This window comes from Emydura macquarii, unplaced genomic scaffold (genome assembly GCF_026122565.2).
Source record: "Emydura macquarii macquarii isolate MOO-44397 ecotype Brisbane River unplaced genomic scaffold, CSIRO-AGI_Emac_v2 contig_2897, whole genome shotgun sequence".
NCBI lineage: Eukaryota > Metazoa > Chordata > Testudines > Chelidae > Emydura > Emydura macquarii.
Genome location: NW_027133034.1, coordinates 43031872 through 43045885, shown reverse-complemented (window position 1 = coordinate 43045885; position 14014 = coordinate 43031872). Strand labels below are relative to the sequence as shown.

General features: G+C 39.2%; 1 protein-coding gene and 1 long non-coding RNA gene across 3 annotated transcripts in view; both read right to left on the bottom strand.

Annotated features, from left to right (window-relative positions):
* EDIL3 (EGF like repeats and discoidin domains 3) overlaps nt 1–14014 on the bottom strand; it is a 378557-nt gene that overhangs the window by 348209 nt on the left and 16334 nt on the right. The gene's annotated exons all lie outside the window — the stretch shown is intronic.
* On the bottom strand, nt 94–2070 carry LOC137167003 (uncharacterized). 2 transcript variants are annotated; one of them, XR_010923919.1, is made up of 3 exons: nt 1963–2070; nt 1034–1094; nt 94–335 (listed from the first exon to the last, which is right to left on the bottom strand). It is a non-coding gene; the product is annotated as an uncharacterized lncRNA (long non-coding RNA). The 2 variants fall into 2 exon arrangements; XR_010923920.1 differs by lacking the exon at nt 1963–2070 and adding an exon at nt 1182–1285.

Sequence of the window (14014 nt, the reverse complement as noted above, 5' to 3'; positions counted from 1 at the left end):
GGTTGCCAAATTCTTCCATGTTTTCAAGTAACACTAATCTTTCATTTAAATGACTCTCAATCATTGGTGGAAAGAATCACCACAGTGTTTGGATTTGATAAACTCCAGATCTTTTACAGTTTTATTACAAAGGGACAATTCAAGGAAAAAACAAAATTACTTGCATCTCTAATAAGATGGTGGAGGCATGTAGTGATGTCCCTCACAAACTTCTAATGCAGATATTCCTCTCTCTAATACAACCAGCTTCAAGTGAGTGAAGGAGACCAATTGCCTCAGTAGGCCTACTGTGTCATGAGGACAGTGCTTCAAATATGGGGGCTGGGGTCACAGACCTGACCAAAATAAAAATAAATAAATAAATAAATAAATTACAATAAAATTAGAGCTGGGTCACTGAGGGATGCATTTGAAGGACTGTCTTATCAAAACTGCTGTTCCCCAATTATGGTTATGAAAACATGCCTTATAGTGATAAACTGAAGATGCTCAGTCTATTTAGTTTAACAAAGACAAGGTTAAGGGGTGACTGGAATACAGCCTCTCAGTATCCACATGAGGAACAAATATTTAATAATGGGATCTTGAGTCTAGCAGAGAAAGGTATAACAAGATCCAATGACTAGACGTTGAAGCTAGACAAATTCAGACTGGAAATAAGCTGTAATTTTTTAACCCTGAGAATAATCAATCATTGGAACAATTTACCAAAGATTGTGGTGGAGTCTCCATTCATTGATAATTTTTAAATCAAGCTTTGGTGTGATAAACAGGAGGTCAGACTAGATGATCACAACGGTCCCTTCTGTGAATCTGTGATAGACTCTCCCCTCCCACACACAGTGTTTTCAGACCACTCTAAGCACACCATGAGGGAGAAAAAACACCCAGGAAGCCAGACAAATGTGAAGAACGTTAATGTCCCACAAGTGCATTTTGATGCTTCCTCGGGGAACCCGGGGTTGTGAGGCACTTCACCACTATCTGCCCTGAGCATGAAGGTGTCTTGTCTGTGTCTGTATGGATCAATTACCTGAAACCAACAGCCTCTGTCAACACAAACACGGCTTTTCAGGACTCCCTCTCGCCGTATTCTGTACAGGTAACAACAGGCACACGTTAAGCCCTGAATACTCAGCACACTCCCTGCAGTACTAGCCCCATATCCACTGAACACTCACAAAATTACCAGACCTGCTATTCCCAAAGGAACAGTAAACACTAACTTGCAAGATGAAACTCAGGACCAGCGCTTTGCTTAACACAAGAGCATTGAGATATATCTCTAGTGAAAACAAAAATATGTTTATTAACAAAGACTAGAGATTCAGGTGAATCTGAAGTACACATTCTGGAAACAAACAATTATATATGTACAAAAAGAAATCATAACACGCTTTCTAGAGACTAATCTTAACTAACAGGTTAATCTCCTGTCTAAAGAAATTTATCCCACCTAAAGTCCTCTTCAACGTTTTCAACCAAGGCTGGCTCAGACCTCACTTTCATGAATGCAGACACACTGTCCATTTACTTCCTAGATGCAGGGTGTCTCCTCTGTACCCCAAATATAATCCAGCAAACCTTTGGAGTGCACCGAGCAGATAGGGCTCCCTTCCCCCTGCTGTTCTTCTCTTCCTGTTAGATCTTTTTTCAGTGCCCATAATCCTTTATTTGTATTCTTATCAGACTATTGATAGAAAGCCCTTTGTAAATACAGCAATAGTTGATTTACACATGAACAGATAGTTGAATAAAAATCACTTGTCTGAGAGAAACCCTATTTTTGCTGGTGATCAGTACCTACAGACTCTAAGAATGTATTTCATTATATATACACACATAACTCCTTAAATATTACTTGTACATACATATCACTGCAATGAAATTAATAACTGGTATGCCAGCAGCTTTCATTTAAGACCTCACATGACGTTCTGTGGAGAACCAGAATGTGCCTACCAGAATCAGGATATTCTTGTAACCCCCTTGACAGTTGGCATTAAGAGGTTCTTGGATCACTTGTATCAAGAAATCTTTTCTGATCTGTAAGTGACAGATCTCAACCCAGCTTAGACCAAAATCTTCAGCACTGATCCTTTATTAAGAATCTCTCCTAAGAAGGAAGAAAAAATGTTTCTCGCTTAAGGTCAGAAAAAGCAGCATTAAAGAAGCTTTTAAAACAATTTAATGGGGATTTTCTTATCAAAGTTCACCTTAGATTGTCTGCTATTTGCCAGAACATTTCTGGCAGAAGGAATTAAGTGAGCATTCTGCTGGGTTTGCTAAAGGGCACCCTGAGAACCTCATTCCCATACTGCTTACTTTTGGCCTTGAAACATCAACAGTTTGATTGCAAGAGTTTTATGGTTCCCTTTAAATAAGGGACAAACCCTTATTTTATGATCAACCATACTCCACTGTGTAGAGAATCTTTTTTTTTTTTATGGCTGCTCTATGATACGGTGGAAAAACTCTACACTGGAAGTGGTTAAGGAGATGCTCTGGGCTCAGGCAATTGTCCCATCACGCCTGCAATGCATGCACAGACTGGAGGAGGAGCTTAAAAAGGGGAACTGAACACTTGCAGGCAGCCAGTGAAGGAGTGGAAACCTATGCAAAAAGAGCACTATAGAAGGTCCAGCTGTCAGGGCCCATCTTTGATGGTCTAGCTGACCACTGAGGGAAAAGAACTCTGGACATCTGCAGGGTTGGAGACATTTATTTTTGTTTACATGTCTTTCCAGTTCCCTCTTCAATGAGGAGGCTTTCACACTGAGGAGAACTGATAGAAGAGAGCGACTGCACAACATTAGAGAATGCAATAATCTATACACAAATATCTAGTATAAGTTCAAATTAAATAACTTGATAGTGTTTTACTGGGAGAGTTAGAAAATTTAAGGCTATTATTTGTAAATTCCAATGTAGTGTAGGATAAGAAGAATCAATCCTGCCACATGCTGAACAAGTACTGTATACCCAGTGAAGGAAGAGGGAAGTGAGGGAATTCAGCAGTACACTTGGGCTGACAGGTTTTTTTTTGTGTGCTGACAATTCTGAAAAAAAGGCAAACCAATTTGGGTGAAACAAAACAAAACATTTTGTTCTACTCAAAATGAAAAATTGTTTTGATGTTAAGCATTTAACATTTTAAATAAAATTAAGGAAATTTCAAAACAAAAAAATCCCAGAACATTTTGTTGCAAATTGTCAAAGCAAAAATATTGCAATTTTTTTTCCTGACTAAAACAATTTGGCAAAAATCAATACATTCATGAAGTGTTTTGGTGTCACTGAATCTGCATTTTTCACTGAAAAAGGTTTCCTTGAAAATTTTCACCCAGCTGTATTCAACACTTCATAGATGTTCTCAGCACGTTGCAGAAATAATCCTTCAGAGAGCAAATCTGAAACACTTATTCATGGTTTTATTCATTTTAAAGTTCAAGATACTGCATCTGAATAAAATAGATACACAGCTCATGATTAGTTGTCAATAATCAGCACATTTATTTTAGTAACTGATGCACAGATTTGATTACTATTGTTCTTATCCTTATGTTATATACTCATATCAGTTCTATTTACACATTGATTAATAAGCAATGCAGTATACATTGATTTTTATGGGCTCATTTATTTGACACTAATTTTTTTAGGTGGCATCCATTGTATTGCAGCAGCTATACCTTTATTGAAAAGTACAATGTTTCACATTAGTTTAAGATCTGTTGCTTTACTGTACAAGTATCCAAGTTATTACTTTAACAAAGAAAGGAGTATGTTTTAAATTAGATAATTAATTATTGGAAAATGTCTAGCCTTTCTCCAGAGTGCAACCAAATGATTCATCAATTCATTTTACTTTAATTTCCTCCCTTAACACTCCTATCAGGAGAGCTGTTAAACTCTTTGCTTGATCACTGAATCTCAGAACTGGGGCTTCTCAGCAAGAGACTTCCATCTGAGATCTCTAGTACAAAACCAGCTAGTTTTTAACCCTTAGTTTGAATACTAAGGCTTCAGCCCTATATATTTAAGAACTACCACAGAAAACCACAGTCTTACATATGAAAATCCAAATACTTTTCTGCTATTAAAATGCTGAATCAAAATATACAGAGTATGAAAGCTGTACAGTTATCAAATATCTCATTCTAAATTTAATATAAAAATGTAGAACAGTAGAAGTTAATTACTAAATAAATCCTTTTTCTTGGGTTGCCATTGTCAGCTCATATACCCAAAGACTGTGAAATAAACACTGTATAACAAACCCAATAATTTATTCCTGGAAATCTCAGCATATTTATTTCCCCTATTTAATTGATTCAGTTCACAATAAGTACCAATTAAAGGTAAATCAGCAAACATGGAAAATAAGAAAAACAGCAGGTTTACACTGCAGCTGATCTTAAACACAACTGTTTTTTGATATGTGGGTGCAGTTTTAGATTTGCTTTCTGCTACCATTTGTGCAAGTGAATCTTCATCACTTCTACACTCACAAAGAGTGAAATTCAGCCTTATGCAGATGGCTAGCAGTACTAAGCCATAGAAGTCCTATTTTAAGTAGTCACAGCAAGATTTACATAGGACAGAAACCTTTGGGCTGACCTACATTTTCACCCAGAAAGGAGGAGGAGGAGGAAGCATAAAGGCTACCAGAGCTCACATTTATTTGAAAATTTTAAACAATATACGTGCAAAAGTTTGGCAGTATTCATCTAGCTCTAATTATGATCCAAAGCAAGAGCCGAACAAATGAACACTCAGAATGGAAAAGTAAAACAGAGCAACACAGTAACTCTGAACAGGTAATGAATCTCTCACTCTTGTAATGGTTCCTTTCTTTCTTTATAAAGAGGTGGATAGCAAAATGCTTCTATTAGTTACTGGATTGTTTTACTTAGGGGGAAAAATAACCTCCTCCAACTCTGAATGTCTTTCTTTAAGTTCAGAGTTCTGCCAGAATTTTTGTTTATTTTCCAAAGTGATATTGTCCATAGCTCCCATTGCCTTTCTGGAAAGATTTTCCAGAGGCAGGCACCTAAATCCATATGTAGACACCTAAACAAAAGTCACCTCTTTTTCCCAGGATCTGATCACCCACAGCTCCAAAATCCAGGTCTCTTACTTAGCAAACATATTAGGATTCCCCACCTTGCACCCCTGAGTTTGTTTAGTTTAGGGCTAAGGCACCTAATTTTATGCATCCAAGTTTTTTGGCTTGTGTGACAAAATCCTAGCATAAATCTGAAAAGATAACGTCAGAGCCAATTTTCAAAATTTTCGGAAAGGTCTTATCCCTCTCCACATTTGTGCCCCAGAAGCCATGAATCTATGCAATCTTAAAATCCTAAATTATATGAATAAAGAGCAATTGTACATTCCTAATCTGAACAAGTTGCAGTTTGTAATGTTCAGGCACAATTTTGTTCATCAAATGATTGCTTTTGCTAAATTGTAGACAAAAGGTTTTGTTTTGTTTTTGTAATTTCTACAGTGTTTGCAATTAATGTTTCTTTCTCTGTTTAATAAAACCAGAACAAATAAAACAAAGCCACCGTACTTAAAAGAGTTAACTTTCAAAAGCCTATTTTCAACATCAAGTCATCCTTTTGATTAAAATATTCTAAGATTTTGTGCTTTTTATTCTATGAATTGAAATCTCAAAATTACAGGGGTCAAACTAAACCTAGTGAACCATTAAAGGTGGATAAAATAATGGTCCACAGGAAAATAAGCAGTGGCTTATTATAAACTGTCACTGTGAAAACTCCTTCAAAACCACACACCACACTTGAGATTGCAGGGGGGTTTCCATATACTTCCTGCTCTAATTGTACTATGATTGCAGTTCATTTTAGCACTTGTCCATTAGGCTATACAATACCAATAATTTTCAAGACTATTTGAAAGCTTTCAATTCATTGAAATAGAGGATTGTACTCAGAGCTCTTCCAAGGCAAGGAATAAAAAGTTCCAACGAAAACAAATGAAAATAGGACCTCAGCAGTAGCATAGATGTGGAAAGACAAACTAAGAAGAATGAGAAGATCCTCATTACAACTGTGAAACTATGGTAACCATGGTATAAGTGATAGGTGGCCAATGAGAAGTCACCAATTCCATATAGGTATTTCAGGGATATCTATGCTAGATATAGTCAACCTCCTACCCAAGGAATATTGGCGTAGACTTTTTGATCTTTGAATTATGAAATATTAACTGCAGCGAGCCCACTATTTCCTCCAGGACATCCCCCTCAGTCACCTTGATGCATTTTGTTAATATTTCAGAGTACAAGGATTTCATGTAAATCCCCCATCTTGCACTTGTACTTTCAAGTTTCCTGGGGAATGAAGTAGTCACCACACAAAAGCATGTGAAATATCAGATAGAAGAAAAAAGTCACATTTATTTAGTTTTTCCCCAGACATAATTTATTTCTATTTCTATTCATAAAAGGATTAGATTGAGCCTTTAAACTCTGCCAGGAGTATGGGGTGACACGTAGGAGCATTGCCCCAAGAGGAGTACTGGGAATATGCCCCAGACATACACCTTCAAGGTGCAATTCCTCCTTACCTCATTTCCGTGGGGTGGGGTGGGGGCATTGTATGTCAGCCCTTTACAAGATGCAGTATAATCTCCACTCTATTCTATGCACTCAGCCAGCTCCACTGCCCAGCACTTACGCCCTCATCTAACCACTTGTTTATGGAGGCACACCCAAAACTAAGACCTGGGTATTCTACATGGTCAAAGTAGGGTGTAAAAAGTGTCATTACGCCCCAGCTCAGTCACATGTGACTGGGGTCCAACATTAATATTTATTTTTTTAAATAAACCACTTAAAATACCTTTCACAAAGTCAGTTACAGCATGGATTACAACTCAGTGCAGTACATTTTAAAAAGTCCTTTGGCAAGTTGAGTTCTACCTTCCTCAAAGAGCAGGTGTACTAAGTCTAATGTCTCCAGCAATTTCTGTGCTATATTCTGAACAGAGAAATGGAGAACAAAATTATGCCCCTTCTGAATATAATTTTTCTACAGAAAAGTTGTGCTTTCTCGCTACACCCAAGGCTTTTTAAAATTATTCCAACTGCTATAAACACATATGCCATGCCGTAAACACATTGTGGCCATTTGCAATATGCATTTTAAAGAAGCTTACAGCTCATCAGTTTGGAAATGAAACAGAAAAGAGAAGCTCATGCACGCACACAGTCATAAAATGAGAACATTAAATTAAATTAGCCAACATTTTACCTGAAATAGTGATTCCAAAATGCTGATCCAGAAATTTCACAATAGCATATCTGTTTCTAAGATTTCTGGGATGGATTAACTTTGGGAATAAGTATAATTATAATATCACTATGATCATAGTTTTCATGCTGTTTGAGGAGGTGCCTCCCACTCAGAGCTAATTCAGGGAGCATCTGTCAACCCTGCCACAGTACAAATTATGATACTAACAATGAGGCAATACTAACATCATGGCTCCAAACAGAACAGATATAGCCATCAAATTTTCCTTAGGAGATCTTTTAACTTGAACTGATCTCTTGGTCTTCATATATCATTATTGTTAGAGTTTGAGAGAAGCTGTGTATCCTCCATGGAAGACACACTCACTTAAATAATAAAATATTGATAGATCTCAGCATGCAGCTGAAACCCCGACCCCATGCGGCACAGTAGTGCTATGGAAGAGCCAGCCCCAGCACTCAAGTCTGAGCAGGCAGACGGGAGGAGCTACACTCTAAATCCTCCAGAGCCCTGGTTGATTAGGCAGTTGGCAGAAAAATCTCACCCCCAGAACTTCCTGGTACTAGCCCTTCTCCCATTGGAGTATGGGATGCCACTCCAGCAGAGAAGCCCAGCTCTGCCCACACAGGGCCAGGTAATTGGTTATAGGTAGAGCTGGCAGGAAGTGTTCCATTGGATTTTTGTTTGTGGGTGGAAAGAGAACAAGCAATGGCTTTTTCCTAAATGAAAGTTTACCATAGAAACTTTTTCATTTTGTCCCCCTGCCCATAATGCTTTTTTGATGGAAAACCAAAACCAAAACATTTTTGCCACTAGAAAAGGAGGGGGAGGGAAAATGTGTTGTGGGGGAAGAGGAGGAAGACAAGGGTTCCTCTCATTTTCCCCAGAAGTTTTTTTTTAATTTTATTTTTCAAGCAGCATGCTAGCTGGTTGACATCAGACCTAATAGCTGTTCCACAATCTCTGCAAGGTTGGACTGTGAGAAGACTGCACTGTGTGGGTGAGTAGGCTTCAAAAAAAAAAAAAAAAAAAAAAAAAAAAAAAAAACACACACACACAACAGATCCCAACATTGCCTAAGAACAGGGCTGGACCAGGAACAACCTGGGTGCTTTGCCACAGCCAGGACCAGGACTGCAGCCAGAACCAAGCCTACCCAACCACTGTCTTAAATCAGTGTGCTTGAGTAGAAATTAGCTAAACCTGAGGTTAATGTACCAGGGGATTTAGAAGTGCATTTCTCCCTCTTCTGCTGGAAGTAGAAGGAGAGCTCCAGTTCCTCACTGGCTGATGTGGCAAGAGCTGTTTCAAACAGATAAATTAGGGAAAGTGTCTTAATCTGGTCCAAGGCTGAAAAGACGTATCAGTACAGGCTTTATTTAGTCAGCCAGCACTTAGCTGGGCAGGCGGGCCCATGTAGCACAGCCACTGGGACCTGGGTAACTGCAGACATAGTGCTTCTTGTATAGTCACTTATCTACCCAAAGAATGTGCACAAAAGCAGGTGTAAATGCTACCAAACCAGAGTGGTAGATGTTATAGCCAATCTACACAGGTGTAAGGTGACTACAACAGTGCAAGGCAAGGGAGAACTAGCATTTTTGTTTCAAAGTTTGAAATCTCTGCCTCCATTGGTAGAGAGGCTACCACACTCCGCACAAGGAAGAGGTCATTTCCTAGTTACCATTGTTCTTACTGGGTGCTGGTTGCTGTTCTAAGGACCCACTTTATTCAGTGTTTACTCTGACCCCTACTTCCTATCCAGCTGGTTTCTGGGGTTGATCAGGCTGTTGTTTTACTTGCTCCTCACCAACAAATTCCCACCACAAACAGAGGATTTATCCCACAACAAGCCTCCAGTGAGTTCCCTAAGTGTGCCTGACTTCGTCTCCAGTGCCTTTCCACTGATCTTTGACAATCCTCTCTGGATTTTGTGACAGGGTGAACCATGAAAGCTGTCAACTGGGATGGAATTTAACTTAAGTAAAATAAAAATCTTGCTTGACAGATACAGCAGAATGGCGGGGGGGAGGTAAATTCATAAAATGATAACATTAAACAGAACATTTAAAAGAATATATGCACCTACACTCAGGTTGCACAGATACTTGATGGAAGAAGACAAGAGATTAAAAAGAGCCGGGCCAGAATGCACCTAGGAAAACAAAAGCCATTATGAAAAACAGTACTCTTGCAGCCTGAAGGAACACATAACCAGTGCATCATTTTGTTGCATTTTATTGTTTTGTTGAGTGCGTCTCTCATGTTCTGACTTTTGGGTCAGAACATGAGCTATTCCTTTGGCTTTCTCTTTTATAACTGTAGAATGTGTCCCCTACAAAAAATCATAGAAAGTGATGTTGGAAAAGAAAAATTAGGTCATCTTGCTTATTTCCCTTGCCAATGGGGGATTTTTCCTTAAGGTGTATTCTTCAGTACTTTGTCCAGTCTTATTTTAAATACAATAACCCAAATGATGGTCCTCCATCACCTTTGGAATGTTATTCCATAACTTTCCTTTAAAATAAACTTAAAAATAACTTCTGGATTTTTCCCTTTGTTCTGTATCTTCCTGCTACCTCAAGAAAATTCCTGCTTGGACAATTCCTTATAAAATATGAATTTCATAAAAAATGAATTTCGTGAATTTCATAAAAAATGAAATTTCACCAATGAAAAAAAGAAATTAAAAATACACTTTTGAGAAAGTTTGAATGAACAAACAGCAAAAGGCAAAAGAGGAGGACCGCAGAACACATGGTAATATCCGTGAAGTGTAATATCTATAGACAAAATACACGGTAGAGAGATTAAGTAGCAGAAGCTGTGGAACTATAACAGAGTAAACAGACAGTGTGGATTGAAGAGACTGGATCTGTGTAATGACATCCAGCAGTGACAGAGGCTGTCAAAGATGAGGAAAGAGACAGAAAAATACAACTGTTTTAAGACATCTATTACTTTCAATTTTCACACATAAGCTTGATTTATAAAACTGTATTCTAAAGTCATCTCGATATATTGTCCACAGTAGCTGCACCATGGAGGAAGAGTAAGGACTGAGGTAATCACTGCACAGAAATCACTGTTATTTCACCACTGCCACATAATTTTCCCCTAATTATACAGGGCTGAAGCAGCTTCTTGACAATGACAGAAAAAATAGTTTTGTAGCAATTTTTTTCAGTCTCCTGGCACAAGAATATGGCAAATATATCTACTGATGCTGTAAACTGGCAAGAGATTAAAGTGATCGGCAGTTTCAGAATATTTTGCTCTTTGCCAAAACAAGCAATAGCTTGGCTTTTTTTTTTAAACTTGCACACTGAAGGCTGATCTGTAGCCTGACAACTTAGTCTGATCAAGGGGCAGTTTGCAGATGTGGTGCCCACAGAGCACAGCAGAAAACAAATCAAGAGTCACAACCTGGTCTCCGCTTTGCCCTAGCTTTGTTAGAGAAATAAATCAACACCATCCCTTTGGCTATGGCAAATTACTTCCATCTTTGAGTCAGCTCTGGTGATGCTTGCCAGCACTTGTATGGGTGGGGTGGATGGGCAGAGCAACAGCTCCATTCATGCCCAGCCCACCTTCCCAGGAAGGGGAGTGGCAGCCCAGTGAAGTAACCGCTTTCCTCCCTGTGCAGACTCCAACAATGCAAGTAGCCAGTGCAAGGCAACCAGTGGTGCAAGCTCATCATACACCCTTACTCTCTGGCATGGCCATGGCACTTTCAACTAGGGCTGGCCAGAAAATAAGAATTCTCCTTAGTGACCCATTTCAAGGGTTCGGGGTTTGTTTTTGTTCTGAAGCAGTACAAAACAGAGGCCTTTTGAAATTTTTCACAAACAGAGAAAGACGCCACCCTAAAATAGTTAATAGCCCAATGGTGAGGTCACTCACCTGGGCTGTGGAAGACTCGGGTTCTGCCTGATTCAGAGCAGGGACTTGACATGGGCCTCACACATCCCAGCTAAGTACCCTGACCACCTCTCTCTCTGGCCCACTTAATATTTCATTATTCATACGAAGTGGACCAGGAATGATTGTGACAAATACTGACTTCATAGGCTTGTGATTAGGGCCCTCACCTGGGATGTGCAAGACACAGGTTCAAGTCCCTACTCCAGATCATGTAAAGGAGCCACATGAACCTGGGTCTCCCACATCGCAGCCCTAACTACTGGGCTATCAGCTGCTCTGGGATGGGTTTGTGTCCGTCTCCCCCCACTCTCATATCTGAAATCTTTTCAGCAGAAAGTTTGTGTCAACCAAAAAACCCAACCAACCAAACAAAAACTTTCACTGCAAAATGCTGAACCAGCTCTCCTTACAACTGAGCTCTACATAGAGAGGGTAGATTTTATTGTGCTTGATAAAGCCCTGGCTGGGATGATTTAGTTGGAGTTGATCCTGCTTTGAGCAGGGGGGTGGACTAGATGACCTTCTGAGGTTCCTTCCATCCCTAATCTTCTGTGATTCTACTGCTTATCTTTTATCTGATGACAATCTCTGACATTAGCCAAGCACTATGTTCAAATCAGGAAAATGGTACTGCCCAAGTTGCAAAATAGCTTTTAAAGTTTTAAAAGCTACTTTGTGACCTAATTTCTGCATTACAGCAATGCTATAGTTAAGACTGTGCAGATATCTTCATTATAACCACGTATTCTGAGGCACTCTTTACCTATGTTGTGAAAAAAGCACTTCAAAATGCTTCTTGGCATACAACCCGTAGCCTGGAAGAGACATTTTTAATAAGCATTTGGGGATGGGGGAAGACATTGTTCATTAGCTTTTGAGTTTCAAGAAAAGCTAAAAAGCTTCAGTTTAGTTTACTTGCTTTCAATGCAGTTTTTGGCTCCTATAACTGATTGTTTTGAAATATGAAGGTTAGCATTCTGTGATCTAACTCCATTTGCTGTTACATCAACTGAGGATCTGACCCATAGACACTGTACATGGGTTATAGCTGCTTTAATATATTTGTATATGGATTTTGTATAATAATGTATTCCACTCAAAATATACACTATAATAATCAGCTTTGGGGTAATTACATATTTTATCTAATTGTGCATAATAATTTGATAATAGGCACCAAAAGTCAGTCTGATTTTTCAGGTTTTTAAACTTGAAATATTTGATAGGCAAGGCATATAATCATGATATCATAATATCATGATTATTAAATATTTATACCATCATAGCATGCTGAGATCCCAATCGGACCTCTAATGAAACTACAGGTTATGCACAGCTCACACACATAAAAACACATGATCCCTGCCCCCAAAGAGCCATGGTTTCAAATTTCCACAGCCTTCCAACTGCCAGTTCTGTCGCTGCTTTACCAGTACCCAAGAACCATGCTCCCATCAGGGTATCACTGGGACATAAGGATGCCCTGGCCATCTACTTTATTGGACTGTGCCTCCTTTTCCTAGCCACTCCCCTATGCTAGTGGTGGTACAGAAACTGCTATGACAATTGTATGCAGCCTGAAGCTTCCCCTGTGCAGGCTCCCTGGCCGAGCTGCTAGCCAAACCAGCTTTAGAGCTTCCATGCACCACTGGAGCAGCATGAAGGAGCTCTAATGTAGAGTAAGATTTCAACCAACATACAGCATAGAATGAGTATAATTATAAAAGGCTTGGGACCCCATCATCTTTCACTCCCTCAGGTTGAAATAAAACACTTAAAAGTTCAGTTCATGTTTCCTTTCCCTCCACTTCCTGTGGTCTCGAATTTGATTGGAAGAGAGAGCAAGAGAAACAAACTGCAGGACAGCAGTTTGGGATTAGGACTTCTATGGCTTTCAGTGGGGTCTTTGCCTCTTTAAGAATGATGGGATCAGCCTCTTTAATATTTGTTCTGGTCCAAACCTTCTCCAGTATCTCCGATGATTTGAAACAGAAAGTATATAGACTCCTACTTCACACTCTGCTCTCACCAGTTCTTGGACAAGGTTTTAACACTGAAATAAATTAGTACTGTTTGGATGCTCAACCTATGCTCTCAAACCTCCATGTGCAGTCTGACACTATAACAAGCCAAGCCTCAAGCATGCCTCAAACAAGCCAAAAGTCACTCTCAGTACAACTTCAAGCCCTATGATCATCTTCTCAGATTTCAGCACCGCTGTTGGCTTTTGAGCTTGTAAAAAGTTTGACTTCGCTGTTCTCAAAGAGGCATGAACAGTAAGTAAGAACATTAGAAGTGGTAAAGAAAAGCAACCCAACACCTGGGTGAATGTCAATGAATTTGTAAGAGAGTGCTCTTGCAACATTTTTAATTGAAATACTCCTGATATATTTAAAAGGATTACAAAATCTTCAGGCCCAGATTCTGATGCCATCACTCTAGGAGTACTCCCATGAAGTCAGTAAGGCCATTTGTGGAGTAAGCTACTTATTCAAAGTGAGTAAGGAAGGGTATCACAATCTGGCCCCTGAGGGAAAGAGATTTACTTTTGAAGGAACTTTCAGACTGCACTAAATTCTCATGTATTTTAACTGGCTGATAACTGTGCTAGTTGCTACAAGATTAGCAGAAAGGGGGACTTCAGTAATCATCTTTGCAAACACTGTCTGTTACACAGCCTCACAGAAAACATTCCATTTTTATTTGAAAGGACTCTTAAAAAAATGAATCCCCAAGGGAACAATGCATCCACTACTTGACATCCGCTACTGTCCAAAACTGACAAGACTTACTCTATTGCACCCTGC